General features: G+C 31.4%; 1 long non-coding RNA gene across 1 annotated transcript in view; it reads right to left on the reverse strand.

Moving 5' to 3' along the window:
- LOC124360354 overlaps positions 1 to 15,376 on the reverse strand; it is a 188,694-nt gene that overhangs the window by 97,672 nt on the left and 75,646 nt on the right. Inside the window, exon 2 of the long non-coding RNA XR_006922239.1 lies at positions 11,652 to 11,673. This is a non-coding gene — a long non-coding RNA (uncharacterized LOC124360354). The remainder of the gene's footprint in view (positions 1 to 11,651; positions 11,674 to 15,376) is intronic.

The raw sequence follows: 15,376 nt of genomic DNA on the forward strand, positions 1-15,376 counted from the left end.
GCAAGACACCTGAGACTTCCAGAAGTTTATAGAAAGCATGTTCTTACAAAGGCTTCCACTGCCAAGGGAACTTGGCTATAGGAATTCGCGTGAAAGCCTACCGTATGTAGAAAATGTAACATTATACCTTTAATGTGCTAAAATTCAACAGGACTGTACCTGGTTTCAAGTATGTATCATATCTCTTAGTACCAAATGTGTTTTATGTCTCCGATTTACGAAAGGATAAAGTTAAATCGTAATAAATATCTTTTTGTCAAAAACCGTATTTAATTACTCGCAATATTTATGAAAATTAGTGAAAATATATTAAATTATACCAACGGTACTACACAAATGTATAGTTAAGTATCTACTAATAAACGGAATTACAATATTAATTTTAAAAATTTAATACTATACCCTATATAAAGTTGAATGCATCAGTGTTGAGGTTTATTAACCGTAATCGAAATGCGTAGTTGGCAAATATTACAATATTGGTTTGTAATTTTCAATAAACATTGAGTTACAAAAATTTTGCCTGTTTAAACCCATGTATGACAGAAAAGTCGAAATACGACATTATTGCATCGTAAAAAGTGAGGGATCTGTGGTGCAATGATAACATGCTCGCCCGGCTTGTGAGATACCCGAGTTTAAGTCTCGGCGGATCAAGTACTTTTTGCGATTCAATGTTTATTGAAAACTAAATTAGGCTAATCCTATGTATACAAATTTAATAAAATGTTGGTTTCCGATAATGGAGAGGTATTAAACGCCTAAAGTATTATACTGCAAAGGGCAAAACCAAACCATTTTACAACAGCTTTTAATTTCATAGTCATGAACGACTGTTTCACTATGAGCAGTGATTTACATGGAATTATTGCTATGTTAGTTTGATACTAGTTACTGCTCCATTTCATACTAACCAAAACCTAAGAAAAGACTTGTTGTTTAAACCAGTTTCAACTTACATTAAGTATTTCAACGTAAATTGAACTCTCTAAACTTTTAAAGTTAGTCTACGCACTATATTTATATTGGTAAGCTGTTTCGAATTGTAACTATTTTCAATATTCTATAATTCCAATAGTGCATTTATCATGCAGTTATATAAAAGAATAACGATGAGATCGGTTAAAAATTAAAACCCTTCATTTAAAATATCAATAAATAGTTGACGCTATTTTATTTTTCGTTTAGTTACTTGAGTAAAATTAGTTTTTTTGTCTTGTTAGATTTACTTCGTGATAATAAAACGAAATAATATCCGTTAAAGAGGTAGCGTATCAAGACAAGCCTAAGAAACAAATTATATTAGTAAAAAATTTGTCCTACCACCAAATCAAATTGGTTTAATACAACCTTTCTTTTTACAAAGTTTATATATAGAAGAATTTAGGCAAATTTCTTATTCAATTTCTTCCATATATATATAGTATTAGTGAAGATACTATAAGTCTAAAATAATTTCGCCCTATTCTCAGATATACTTTACGTCTGGAGTGGCTAATAACCTGACTTAGCATTTAGCATGTATATGACCCACAAAACGTGCTGTCACGATCAACAACATTCTTCCCGCCTTTTTCTCAGATTCTAACGCATTTTGTTGGTTGTTCTAATAATATAAGTTATCACCAATACAAAGTGAGCCTCCTCGATACATTAGATTGAGTGAGATACAGTGCCAAACCTCAATGCTTGACCATCTATAGATAGTATAATTAGTATCACTATATAAAATTATAAGAACGACAAGTTTAAAATAATCATCACATGTTTATGGACGGACAATACAAGTTCTAATGCACGAGTGTAAGCATTAAATGGTTTAATTTGTGTGTGTGTGTGTGTGTGTGTGTGTGTGTGTGTGTGTGTGTGTGTGTGTGTGTGTGTGTGTGTGTGTGTGTGTGTGTGTGTGTGTGTGTGTGTAATTGTGGATTACTATGCCGAAAAAAGACACTGATAGTCGGAATCAATATAAGACCCATAACTCCCGACGGTTATAACATACTGACGACGCCATCTTCGAAACTAGGTAAACATTGTATGTCATTAAAGATTACCCCATAATACTTTCATAATGGAAGAGTTTAGCAGACTGTTAGCGTATTTTTTAGTTTCTAATTCGTAATTAGTGAAAATAATTATTTATACATTACTTTTTTCCCCTTTCATAAATGGGCTAATGGCTTAAAAGTACCTTAAATACAATGACAAGCTCAATACTCAAATATATCTAAAAGCGGTATAATGGAACATATTTATCTGAACGGAAAATTTTCCCTCGCATGCCTTTGTATATTATGTCTGTGTTATTATATACAATATCAGTTATATTCATTTTCACGTTGATTATATTATTACAACTGGTTTAAATGTCTGCAATTCAATAATCAAATTCCAAATGTGCTCTTCAGACGAAAAGGCAAGCGTTTTACAAATATTTAGCGTCAGCTATTTTCAAACGTAAACAACTCAAGGCAGTCCCTCGAGCCTTTAATATTCATGGAATTTAAAACTTACGCGTTCTGATTATACAGTTTCACATTCCGAATGGTCAAAACGTATTAACTGTGTTTTTAGATTAACTTTTGTTTCTATTTACATACATTTTTCAAAGATTTTGTACATTTATTATCAAACTTCACTTCTCTATGAATATTAATAAAGTTATATGAAGTATGAAAGTATTCTTGAAAAAACTTCATTATTTAAATACGTTACTGTAAAGAATCTAGCTAATGAATTTCAATAGCTTAAAACTGATAGCTGTAAACAAAAAACTTCAGAATTTTCGAATTGCTCTTATTTCATCCCAATGTCTATGTAAGACGTACCAGTAAGTTTCAAAAGAACCCACCATACTGACTAACTGTATGTAAGTCTTCTGAAAGTTCTATATTTTATGAAAATATGTTGATGTGTTAAACATATTATAAGGTTACTATACCCGTCAGTTATTTTCATTTTATTTTTTTACTTTACCCCCTTATTTACTCCTCTTTAAATTTAAGGCTGTACTACAAACAATTACAATATAATTGAAATTGGTTCCAAAGCAACACAATTGAAAATTAATAACTAAACGTTAAACATGTTTAAAACTGCGTTTTAATATTTAAAACTGTTAATACAAATTTTGCCATTACAAATCCATGACGTTTATAAGCAGAAAACTATAATGGGAAATATACTCATAATACATCATAAATATGAGTTATACCTACTAACACACACTATATGAAAATATAAATTTAGATACACTGTCTTAACGTTCTATGCAGAAAATATAACTCAGGTAGTTGGTATACTGTTATGGTTATTTATGAAAACTTATTTTTAACCTAAAAAATAGAGCCTAATTTGGAATTTTTTTAGGTAGAGGTCGGTTGCCTTTCAACATGTCCATCCTCATTGGCAACTGGCCTGTGTGAGGATCTTATCGGACAGAATAAGGAGGAGAGTGAACTCAGTGACTCCAATAGTACTGATAACAAGTGATACTGCCGTAGAAAGGATTTGAAGCTGCGCTATTTATAACACACATATCCAAATTCTGACACTTTAGACAGCTCTGTTATTGGTTTTCTCATTTAGGTAACTATCTTATAATCAAAGCAGATATACTGGTAAACACTGAGTATTTTAGTTGGTGAGAAATAAATTATAATCGCAACAATCGTTCACCTTTCATTAAAAAAATTATATTAACAATGAGCAATGAACTTCGATATTCAAAATAATTGATACATTATTTCATCAGATCCATTCAAACTGAAAATAGCTCCAAGCAGTTTGAACTGGCAGCATTTCATAACCACACATGCATTTCTTGTGTAGCAGAAATATTCTACAACGTTTCTGTGTACAGTGTGGCAATGAGAGATGTATAACTGACGTGCTAAATCTGTTGTTTTTAATGTAAATTCGTTTTATTTTCTTTTACCTAACGTATTTTTTAACGAATTTATTAACCCCTGTCACTCGAGGGGCTATACAGTTTTCATTTCTATATGTATGCCTGTCTGTTTGTCTGTACACCTGCCTATTTGACTTTCTACCTGCATAATGTTTGCACGATATATTGAGAACGTAGTGAACTATATACGAGTATAGACTTTAAATTATGAAATAAATATTTTACATATGAGATACATTAAGTTCAATGATGGTGCATAGTACTCCATGGAATTTGGTTGACCGTTAGTGAACGGTCAACCATAGTATCATATTACTAGCAGTTACCTGCGCCTTTGCACGCAATTTCGCAAATTTTTCAAATATGAGCACCTCTTGTTTGAGTAAATTTTATTTCCCACGCCAATGTTGAATTTGCCTTCTTCCCACGATCAATAAAATATGTTAAAATGTATTTTGTGGTGGTTTTAATTTATTCCGATCTCATTTTTTTTTTTTTTTTTTTTTTTTTTGTTCCATTGATGATTTTGCCTCTTTTCCGATCAAGAAAAAACATAGACTATATATATATACATACACATATATACATATATAACAATACATCCACAGCTATGACATGTTTACTTTTTTTAAAAAGACATCTAATTTAAGTTTCATAGCAGTCTCTCAATTTAAAGTAAAAATTAGACAATATTGTCTCTTATATCTGCACTGCTAGCTGTCACCCCGTATCAAGAAAATATTTATCACAGATCCGAAAAGCCCACTTCTGTCATAAGTGGACTAATATGAGTTAGATCTAATACTTAGTATTTTATAAAACTGTACAATTAAAATTACATTAACAATGACAAATAAGTTTTTGTTTCTTTATAAACTGTAAAATTTTCTTAATATTGAAGTACAGTTAGAGTTGAAATTGGTACATTAGTTCAAAAGCACAGTCCAGTGAACTTTTATCCCGTATAGTTCTTGCCGGCTGCTTCAAAGGGAGTCTTGGGAGTCAAACTGTGATTATCTTATGTTTTAGATCATTTTCTAAAGTAAATGATTACTTACCTAATTGCTGAAATATAAAACGGTTTTAAAATAATGGTTATCCTTACCATTATTAAAAATTACTCATAATAGAATGCACTCACTGTAAATGTAAAATAATAAACAATGTTACACAACAATAGTTTATTACATTAGACATGGTCTTTTAATTAATATTTAACATCTTCGCTAATTTACAAACCATCCCTTGGGCCGTAGCCCAGAGGGATTTTTGAAGTAGCAATAGGCCTATATTCATTCCAGGGACCGTAAGAATGTCCATGTAAAATTAGACGAATAGTCGATAACAAAACAAATAAACAAATACACTTTCGTATTTATAACATTATAAGACAATAAATCATAGAATAAACAAATGTAAATAGAATTGAAGTTTTAACATGTGATATTTGGTGAGTTCTCCTGATATTCTGGTAACACTTTCATACATTATGTTGCGTCCTTTGACACACCGTTGTATCAATTTATTTATATATAGAAAAGTGACGATGCATATGGTCAATTATAACTGATTTCATCAAATAAAAGAAACTGCTTCAGGATAACTCTTAAGTATTTATTTATCCACATTATATACCATTTTAAAAGTATTATACATGTTTTTTAAATGTCTTAAAATATTCTTAGGATACACTACTGCCTATTTCATGTTTTTGTTAAATTTTGTCAGACTAAACAATGGCGAGATTTCCCTTTGAGTCTTCTTCAGTCTTGTCGAAGAACCCAGCAAGAAATTTATGTGATGGACGTTTACATAGCCATTCAGTCACTATTGGATTCAAACCTGAATTTAAACTGGTCGTAATGAATGAATTCTTCTGAAATTAAACATTCTTAGCATTATTTCTACAGCAAGTCACCTTCTACTATCCTGTGTGGAAATTAACCCTTCTTTACCTGTGTAATTACATTGCATTATTAGTGATTGAGACAGTGAAATGGTTTTTAATGAACCAAAATATATCTCTATTGTTCCAGAGCCGATCATAAGGAAGTCGATTTTCTAAATGTATTATTTGGATAACAAGACAGAATTATCGACTAAGGTTTGGATCAAAGATTTAGAAAGTTTGATTGGACTGATTGCTGAGACATTTTAAAACTAACCTAGACAGTAATGGCCTCAGCTCAGAGTTATAGCCACTCTTCAAGAGCTCATTATGTTTTTTTGCTCGTAGTTGCCACCAAGTGCTGCCAAGTGTTGTATCTCGACCTTCCTTAGGATTATTCAGTAATGCCACAATACTGCCGTTTTCATACAGTCGTAAATAACAAATTTCTCACCATTTAAAAATTGTGATTTTAATGGAGAGCACTAAAGCAGTATGTGACAGATATATTTGGTGATAGATATCGATTGCTACAGTAGCTTCTATCCAAAATAGAATCTTTAACCTTATGACAGATTTTTTATGAGACATAAGTTTATTCAATAACAAAAATATCCAGATTAAAATCCTGAACTTCACTTAACATCTTTCTATTAAAAGGTGCAATATGGGTAGACTTTCTTTCCAGAATGCCATACTTGTGTTATGAACTACTCTTACGAAAGGAGATCGAACTTTAATAAATTTTTGACCTGCAGTAACCTCTCTTAGACAACCCATCTGCTAATCGGTGACATTATGTTGCATTACAGATCAAGGTGCCTTTTTACACGTATTTCAGTGATTAATACTGCCTCCGCTGTAGTATAATAGGGTTCTTGTTCGGCTACCCATAGTTGCGCAGAATTTTCGTGAGGCACAGAAAATATCACCCACCACATTAAGAATAATCATTCTGTTCTAGCGGATGTTCTCTTTCCATTTTATGGAATTCAATATTTTGCCTCAACGGGAGTTAAACATGGTAGTCTAAAGGCTTCCACTATATAAGTTCTCTATCGTGCTGTGTTTTATTCCGGAATGACGTAAATTTTCGTAAATAGTTACAATTATTTCCAATATAAATGTGCCATTTTAAGTCCTGTTCGCCATGATTACTAGATTTTATTTTAGAAGTTAAACAGCCTGGTTTTTTTTTGATGATACCTTTAACTACTAACCGAAGCAATTTTGTGTCAGTTTTTACTAAATAACAAGCATTATTTTAATTAAATTAAATGATATTTTTACAATAAAGTTCTTTTTATAAACCCTTCCGATAATTTTCTACCGTCATGTAATATTTCCCATTAGCTTGAGTTGGAAGTTTTCCATTCCATTAATGAATTTACATGTACAATGCTCCTGCACTTTAGCTCAAATGAAATGTTATGCAGAGCGAGTGCGAGGTTGTTCTAGTAAACATACGATATGGTCTCAGTGTCAATGACGGTAAGTCTACTATTAAAACTTTGCATTGGTTTCCAATATCCAATCTATCGCATGCAATAAATATCTTCTTACTTTAAATGCAGGTAAAATGTATTTTCATTCAGGGAAAACTTAATATTTTATATTATTCAATAAAATTATTTTCAATAAAATAGTAAGTGAAAGTGCTTCAGAATATTTGAATATGAATACTGATTTAACATTAAGATGTCACTACCTCTTTTACTTCCTTACTATTACTTTGCAGTCATTAGACATGCAAGTTACAAAGTACTAAATGATTTCATATATTCAATAATATCAGTATAATATATGTTATAACTGAATTAAATTTTATTTTATATACACGAAAATATTATTCTAACACATCAATTGGTTTGCTGACTATGTGACGACCGTAAATAAACTGCAACAGTCTTGTGTTTTACATTTCCTTGTTTTTACTTTATTTTTTAAGACTTGGCCATTCCTCATTTAAGCCTTAGTCTGCCCGTCGTTATGGGCCACTGGTCTGTGCGAGGATCTTATGAAACAGAATAAGAGGGGAGAGTTCTTACAGAACAAATACTTCGGTACTGATAAAGATTGCTATGATCACAGACAGGATATGAACATGCATTACTTCTAGTACAGATTAAAGTCCACGTCTAGTATGCTCGACCATCGTCAATATTGTGCAGTATTGTAACAAAGAGTTGTGTAATCGGTTATCATTCATAATATATTATTTCAATTTTACGTAGTTCTGACGCATCAGAGTGAAGAAAACGTGTTGATTTAAAGTTAATTAAGTGAATTCCAATTGTTCCGAATGAGATCATGCTGAAGTCGTTATAGTTACTTTGAATTTGGATTTCAAATGATGAGATCTACTGTACGTTTGATTTGCTGGAGAAATTACCATATATGACTTACAAACCCTAACTCTTTAACACTTCTAAGGAAGCAATTAAACCAGCGCCGCGACACCAGCACCGCTTGACAGACAGAATCATTAAGAAAGGGTTAACACCAGCAGCTGATATAACAGTATTAGCAATGTAAATTACCCTAATCAAATATTGCAATCTTCTAGTGACGTATAATTTTACTTTTAGATTTGTTGATTGAATGTGAAATCAAAAAAACTCTTTAAATATCTTCAATTAAATTTTAATAAGCGTTCTACCAATTTGGATGAAATTAATTGGTTGGTTGACAATGCAGATATATTATTCTTATTTTCTAAACATTTAGCCAGTATCCTCTCAAAAGTAATGTGCCATTTTATTGTATATTTTATAAATAAAAATATTATTATTTAATACAAATGAATAAGTGAATAAATGGATTGTAACCTATACTTTTGTATTATTTTTACTCTCATCAACATGATTTCAATATAGCAAACATTACCAAGAAAAATAAGATAGTTCTGAATAGATGCTCGTTATGAAAAACTGATAAATTAAACTCAATGCACTCTCCTTATTTCTGCAGTTATACGAGTATGGTAAAAATATTATGAGTAACAAAAAGATGTGCTTTACATTTATTAAAGTAACATATGATCTTACTTTACTTTAGAGGGAAACACATACCCCGTTTCCTTTTCTGTTATCACGTGACCTTTTCTCATATTTGTTACTCGTATCAGCTCAATAACTAAAAGTGTGTACATTATTAGAAGTGCCGTAATAAAAAATAAATAATGTTTTTAATAATTTTTTCATTTTACACATAATTAACATCAGGTTTTCACTATTATAGATAAGGCAATATTTTGCAAGCGCATTCCTTTAACGGGCTCCTGGACAGTATTCGTATGAGTTTGAAATAAATGTCTAGTGTGATATATTTTATTTTAGAAGATTCGTTATTTTGTTAGTATAAGTAGACTCTTTAAGTATATTTTGTTTGTTATATATTTAAAAGCAACAAGCACATAACTTCTAATTTTAGTGCAATATATTGGTTTTATTGGTAACATTTTAAGCTATATTTATTGGTAAGAGATTTGGGAGAAACATATAACCTCTGTTGGTAGTGAATCTATTGGTTGTATTGGTTATGTTTTACTGCATGCTTTATGACCATCCATCATATTCTCCAACAAAATCATTTTACAAATAAACATAAAGTTGTTTATATGTATAAGTTTATTTAAAAGTGGACTCTAAATGGTTTTATTTTTTCAGTTACATGATTACCACAATTGATTAACTCTATGTCCGATAAACAATATTTATTTATTATTATTATAATGGAATAATGGGAGAGTAATCATACTATTTTATACTATATTTACGATTGTCGGATGATAAAACTTAACTGTGTTTACACATGAATAAGTTTTTTGTTTTCTTTTTATACAAATATGTCTTGGACAGATTTACATTCACTATAATCGATACTCTTACCCATTTCTTTTTCGGAAAAAGATGTATAATATTTAATTCCTTTTTTAGTGATCAGGTTTCATTGAAATGATGTCTAATTTTGTATTTAGGTCATACTTTATTGTAAAAATGATTTCCGCCCAATAGCATTAGAGTGTCATGGGAAAAAGGTAAATAAGTGAGAAAAGAGTGAAACTGCTGTTAAATCCCAGTTAAACTTTATTTTTTAGTAAATTAATTTGACTTACATGTTATTCTATCTCTAATAGTGCCCAGATGAGTAGGAATGATTGTCCGGGCCCTCTTGTTCATTGTAAAACTGCTCCAGTTTCATGAAGCTGTACTTGATGCCGTGCATTTTTTTGTAGCTCCAAAATGTTTTTTCACTGCTTTTCTTATTCTAATTATGTCAATGTTTTTCTACTTCTAAGCACAATGCTTGCTGAGATTTATACCTAATTTTCTAAAAATCAAGAACCTAGCAAGATAACCTTTATGGTAAGCTGCTGCCTTCCAAAAGTTTTTTTTGTATATGCGAGAAGACCTCCCCATTTTTACTTTTAGTAAATATAACTAAAATAAAAATTCTAACAAACAATAAACATCTTTCATTTCAAAACAATCTATGAAAACAACAACCAGATGTGGATATATTGCAAATTTTTTTCGACTTCCCGTAAGATAAATGCATAGAAACTTTTCATCGATAATCGCTTTATCTATGTAAATCAGCAAGGAAGTGATCATATTGTATCTAAAGTACTAGATATATTTTATTGAAAATAGTTGACTAGTAAAAAGAAATACAATAAATATCCAAACTGAATTACAAAAATAACTTATAGTTTTTTAGGGTATTATGTTGGATCATTGTTGCAGTTTTATAAAATTAATTAAAGTGCACAGTTGGCAAACATTACTATATCGATTTGCAAACAATGGGTAATAGACACCTAAAGTTGTATAGTGTAATGGGCAAAACCAAACCTATTTACAACAGCTTTTAATTTGATAGCCATGAATACGACTGTTTCACAATGGTCAGTGTTTTGAACGCAATTTACACTATATTAGCTTGGAACTACTAACTATTCTTTTAGAACCGAATCAAAGCGATCTATTATTTAAACCAATTTCAACGTTCATTAACTCTTTCCATGCAAATTAGGTATCGAAACTTTCAAAGTGTTCTGCGTTTTATATGTATATAGTAAGTTGTTTCAAATAGTAGGTATATCCTATATACAAGAATTATAATAGTGCGTTGATATACAGTACAGTTTATATTCATGGATAATAATGAGAACATTGGTTAAAAATTTAAAATTTGTCAAATTAAATGCCAATACATAGTTGTCGCTAATTTAGTTTTTGATTAGTTAATTGAATACCAATACTTTATTTAATTTTCTAGTCGGATTTACTCAGTGGTAGTCTGTTTAAGATTAAATGGTACGCAATAAAAGAGGTAGCTGATCAACACCTCATATTATCCTGTAGGATATTATGAAGCTGTTCATGGAGTACATTAGTAGTGGTAACATTGGCAGTAGTAGACTACAAAATCAATGGTAATAATGAAAATTTAGTCAAATCAAATATTAGTTTCATTGAAACTATCTTTTGTATATTCCATTGCATATAAGGACTCTAATGCCTTTTATTGATAAAACAAAAAAATATTAATAAAATACCCCATAAATAACAAAGTGAAAACACAAGTAGAACGTATGTTACTTTCTTATCAGTTCATCTCTTTAACAAATACTGTGATCTATTCTAATAATAGAAAATAAAACATTGCAAATATTAATTTTTAACTAGGATGTAAGGTCAGATATGATACCTGAAACATTTACCAGTAACTAATTCTTAGACCGTATGTTATAACACGGTATAAAAGAAAATTGTATAAAGGAAATCCACAGGTAACTTAAATTCTATTGTGCAATAAATATCTGTAGTGCAAAGGAATTAAACTCACCTTCAGAAGATCCTAGTCAGTTCTGAAACATATTAAGAAGTTAAAGAACAAATTGTCGCAATGACTTACTGAGGTTGCATTTAGTCTCTCACTAACTGTTCTACTTTGATTTTTGTCACAGAAGGTATTTCCTCTTTTTTAAGAGCATTATCCTAGGAATATTCAAACACTCGTATAGGTATAGAAATGTATCCTGTTTTGTATATAATTTAAAACATTATGAACCTACAAAGTTAGTTTAAATTAATTAAAGTATATTTTGTACTTAACAGTCACATAAGGAATTGCGACGTGGAAATTTTAATAAAACCTATGATCCATCCCCTTTTTATTCTTAATTTTTGTCACTAAATATAGGGAAAAACCATTTACCGTCTAGATTACTATAAAACACTACATATCAGTTTACTGAACAATTTTAAAACTTAATATGTAGTCAACCAATCAAACAAAGGAAATACATCACATGAGTTGATAATTACTTAAATATGTTGTAAGATTATCTCTATAAAATCAAATTTGTTTATTCTATGTTTTCTCTTTGCCAACATGCATCTCAACATAACCACAGTTACTTTGACAGACAGGGTAGATACTCTCAATAGAATATGTACAGTTTCTAACTGCAATGTATAGGTAATAGATTTCCACTCCAAGTTTAAAATCCCTAAGCCAAATCTAGGCACTTATCGTCCGTATAGACAGACAGAAAGCGGAATGGTATTTTTATTATACATAAGGCTGAATATTAAAATGTAATTGGACATTTTACTAAATGGTGACATTTTCTAAGTTGACATACGAAATTAGTGGTAGCGTTACCCTCCTCTCCATTAAACTACGTACGTACGTCACACCGCAGCACGCCTACATCTTGACCATGTTTACCATTAAACTGTGTACGTACTTCACACTATATCACAACTGCATGTTCATCATTAAACTACGTACGTACGTCACACCGCAACACGCCTACATCTTGACCATGTTTACCATTAAAATGTGTACGTACTTCACACTATATCACAACTGCATGTTCATCATTAAACTACGTACGTACGTCACACCGCAGCACGCCTGCATGTTGACCATGTTTACTATTAAACTGTTTACGTACTTCACACTATATCACAACTGCATGTTCATCATTAAACTACGTACGTACGTCACACCGCAGCACGCCTACATGTTGACCATGTTTACCATTAAACTGTGTACGTAGTTCACACTATATCACAACTGCATGTCCATCATTAAACTACGTACGTACGTCACACCGCAGCACGCCTGCATGTTGACCATGTTTACTGTTAAACTGTGTACGTACTTCACACTATATCACAACTGCATGTCCATCATTAAACTACGTACGTACGTCACACCGCAGCACGCCTACATGTTGACCATGTTTACCATTAAACTGTTTACGTACTTCACACTATATCACAACTGCATGTCCATCATTAAACTACGTACGTACGTCACACCGCAGCACGCCTGCATGTTGACCATGTTTACCATTAAACTGTGTACGTAGTTCACACTATATCACAACTGCATGTCCATCATTAAACTACGTACGTACGTCACACACCGCAGCACGCCTACATCTTGACCATGTTTACCATTAAACTGTGTACGTAGTTCACACTATATCACAACTGCATGTTCATCATTAAACTACGTACGTACGTCACACCGCAGCACGCCTGCATGTTGACCATGTTTACTGTTAAACTGTGTACGTAGTTCACACTATATCACAACTGCATGTCCATCGTTAAACTACGTACGTACGTCACACCGCAGCACGCCTACATCTTGACCATGTTTACCATTAAACTGTTTACGTACTTCACACTATATCACAACTGCATGTCCATCATTAAACTACGTACGTACGTCACACCGCAGTACGCCTACATCTTGACCATGTTTACCATTAAACTGTGTACGTAGTTCACACTATATCACAACTGCATGTTCATCATTAAACTACGTACGTACGTCACACTTCGTCAAGTCTCTTGTTGTGTTTCCTTTTGTAAATAATTTTGTACAATTATTTTGAACGAATATTAAATAGTATGTTTTTGACGTAGTTTAAAAGTATTTGCGAAATCATTGATGGTCAGTAATTACGACTATACACATCACTACATTTAGTCTATATTTTAGATTAAATAAAAATGAGGCCTTCATTGTCTCCACAAAACACAACTATGATGGGAAGGATTAATTCCATGTGAATGTTGAGATTAGCTCTAGTTCACCCTCCTCTTAGTTTCCTTGTATAAAATCAACAAGTGCATATTAGGACATTTTCAACTAAATGCAAAAGATTTACAATTGAACTTATAATAAGTTTAGGCATGCAGTTTAAATATGTTTAGTTGTGGAAAACCCCGTCTCTGAGATCGCTCTCCTACATTTAAGGATCATCGATAGAGTTATATCAGGATATAGTTTTCAGGTAACTGTTGGACAAGAGGTCTGAGTATTAAGGTCTAGATAGACACTGATACACCGTGAATCGTCTTGCACAGATCTAATTATGTGAGGGACAATTTCATACACTCTTACATTAAACAGGGTGGGCTCATAACTACAAATATAAATGTTTAAGAACATAAGATAATATATAAGCATATAACTATTATGAACATTTAAACACAAACTACATCAATTGCTACAATTAAAAGTTGGTAATACTGTCACAATTTGTTTAAATTGGTCTAATTCAAGTATCAGAGGAATGAGTAATTTAAAATGGTGCTTTTCACGCAGAAAATGCTTGTATTTTTTAATATTTAACGTCAGCTATATTCAAATGTAACTACCACAAGGCATTCCCTCGAGGTTCTAATAGTCATTAAAACCAGATCATTGGTCATTGGTCATTGTGTCATTGGTTAGTGGGATTTAATACTTTCCCATTCAGATTATTAAGTTTAACATTCTGAGTGGTCAGTCATTTATAAACTGTGGTTTAAGATTATCGTTGTTTCCGATTTACATTTACATATTATACACATTTATATTTTAATGCAATTCGTCTATAAAACGAGCATGGTGGTGTTTGCTTGATATAAACATACTATTCTTTAAATAGAATTACTGTAACTAGTAACAAAAAAATACTATTAACGATTTCTGATGGATTAAACTGTATAGGCGATATTATGCTACACACAATAAATCTTCAGCCGTCTTAATGGATCTTATTATATCTCCTTATTATAATATGGCCTACTCGTAGATATGTATGGTCCTTAATTGCGCGGAGAGCTAATAAATCATTTAGCTAACATTTTAGCTAACATATAAAACCATTTACAGTACTTTTTTTGAAATAAGGTATTCACCGCGAATCTTATAATATGAATGTCCTTTGATTACAAATCCTCAGTTAACAAAAGGAATGCATTATTACTGTTTATGTTCTAAGATAAATTCTTAACCCAAATATCAGTGCACCGATTCACAACTGTGCGGTTAAGTTTGTCTCTAAGTTAGATAATTCTGTCAATTCCACAGAGTCAACAAATCATTTCAACACTCGTTTATCATTCATAATTATGGTCGTTACTACCATTTAACTCATATAACAACGGATATCCAACGCTATTTGAATTGCATTGGCATTTGCATTTTATGTTGGCTACAGTAAAGGCCAAACCTACAAGGCAAATATTGCAATATTGTACTTAAATAATTTTTGAGTT

Source organism: Homalodisca vitripennis, chromosome 4, assembly GCF_021130785.1.
Source record: "Homalodisca vitripennis isolate AUS2020 chromosome 4, UT_GWSS_2.1, whole genome shotgun sequence".
In the NCBI taxonomy this organism is placed as follows: Eukaryota; Metazoa; Arthropoda; class Insecta; order Hemiptera; family Cicadellidae; genus Homalodisca; species Homalodisca vitripennis.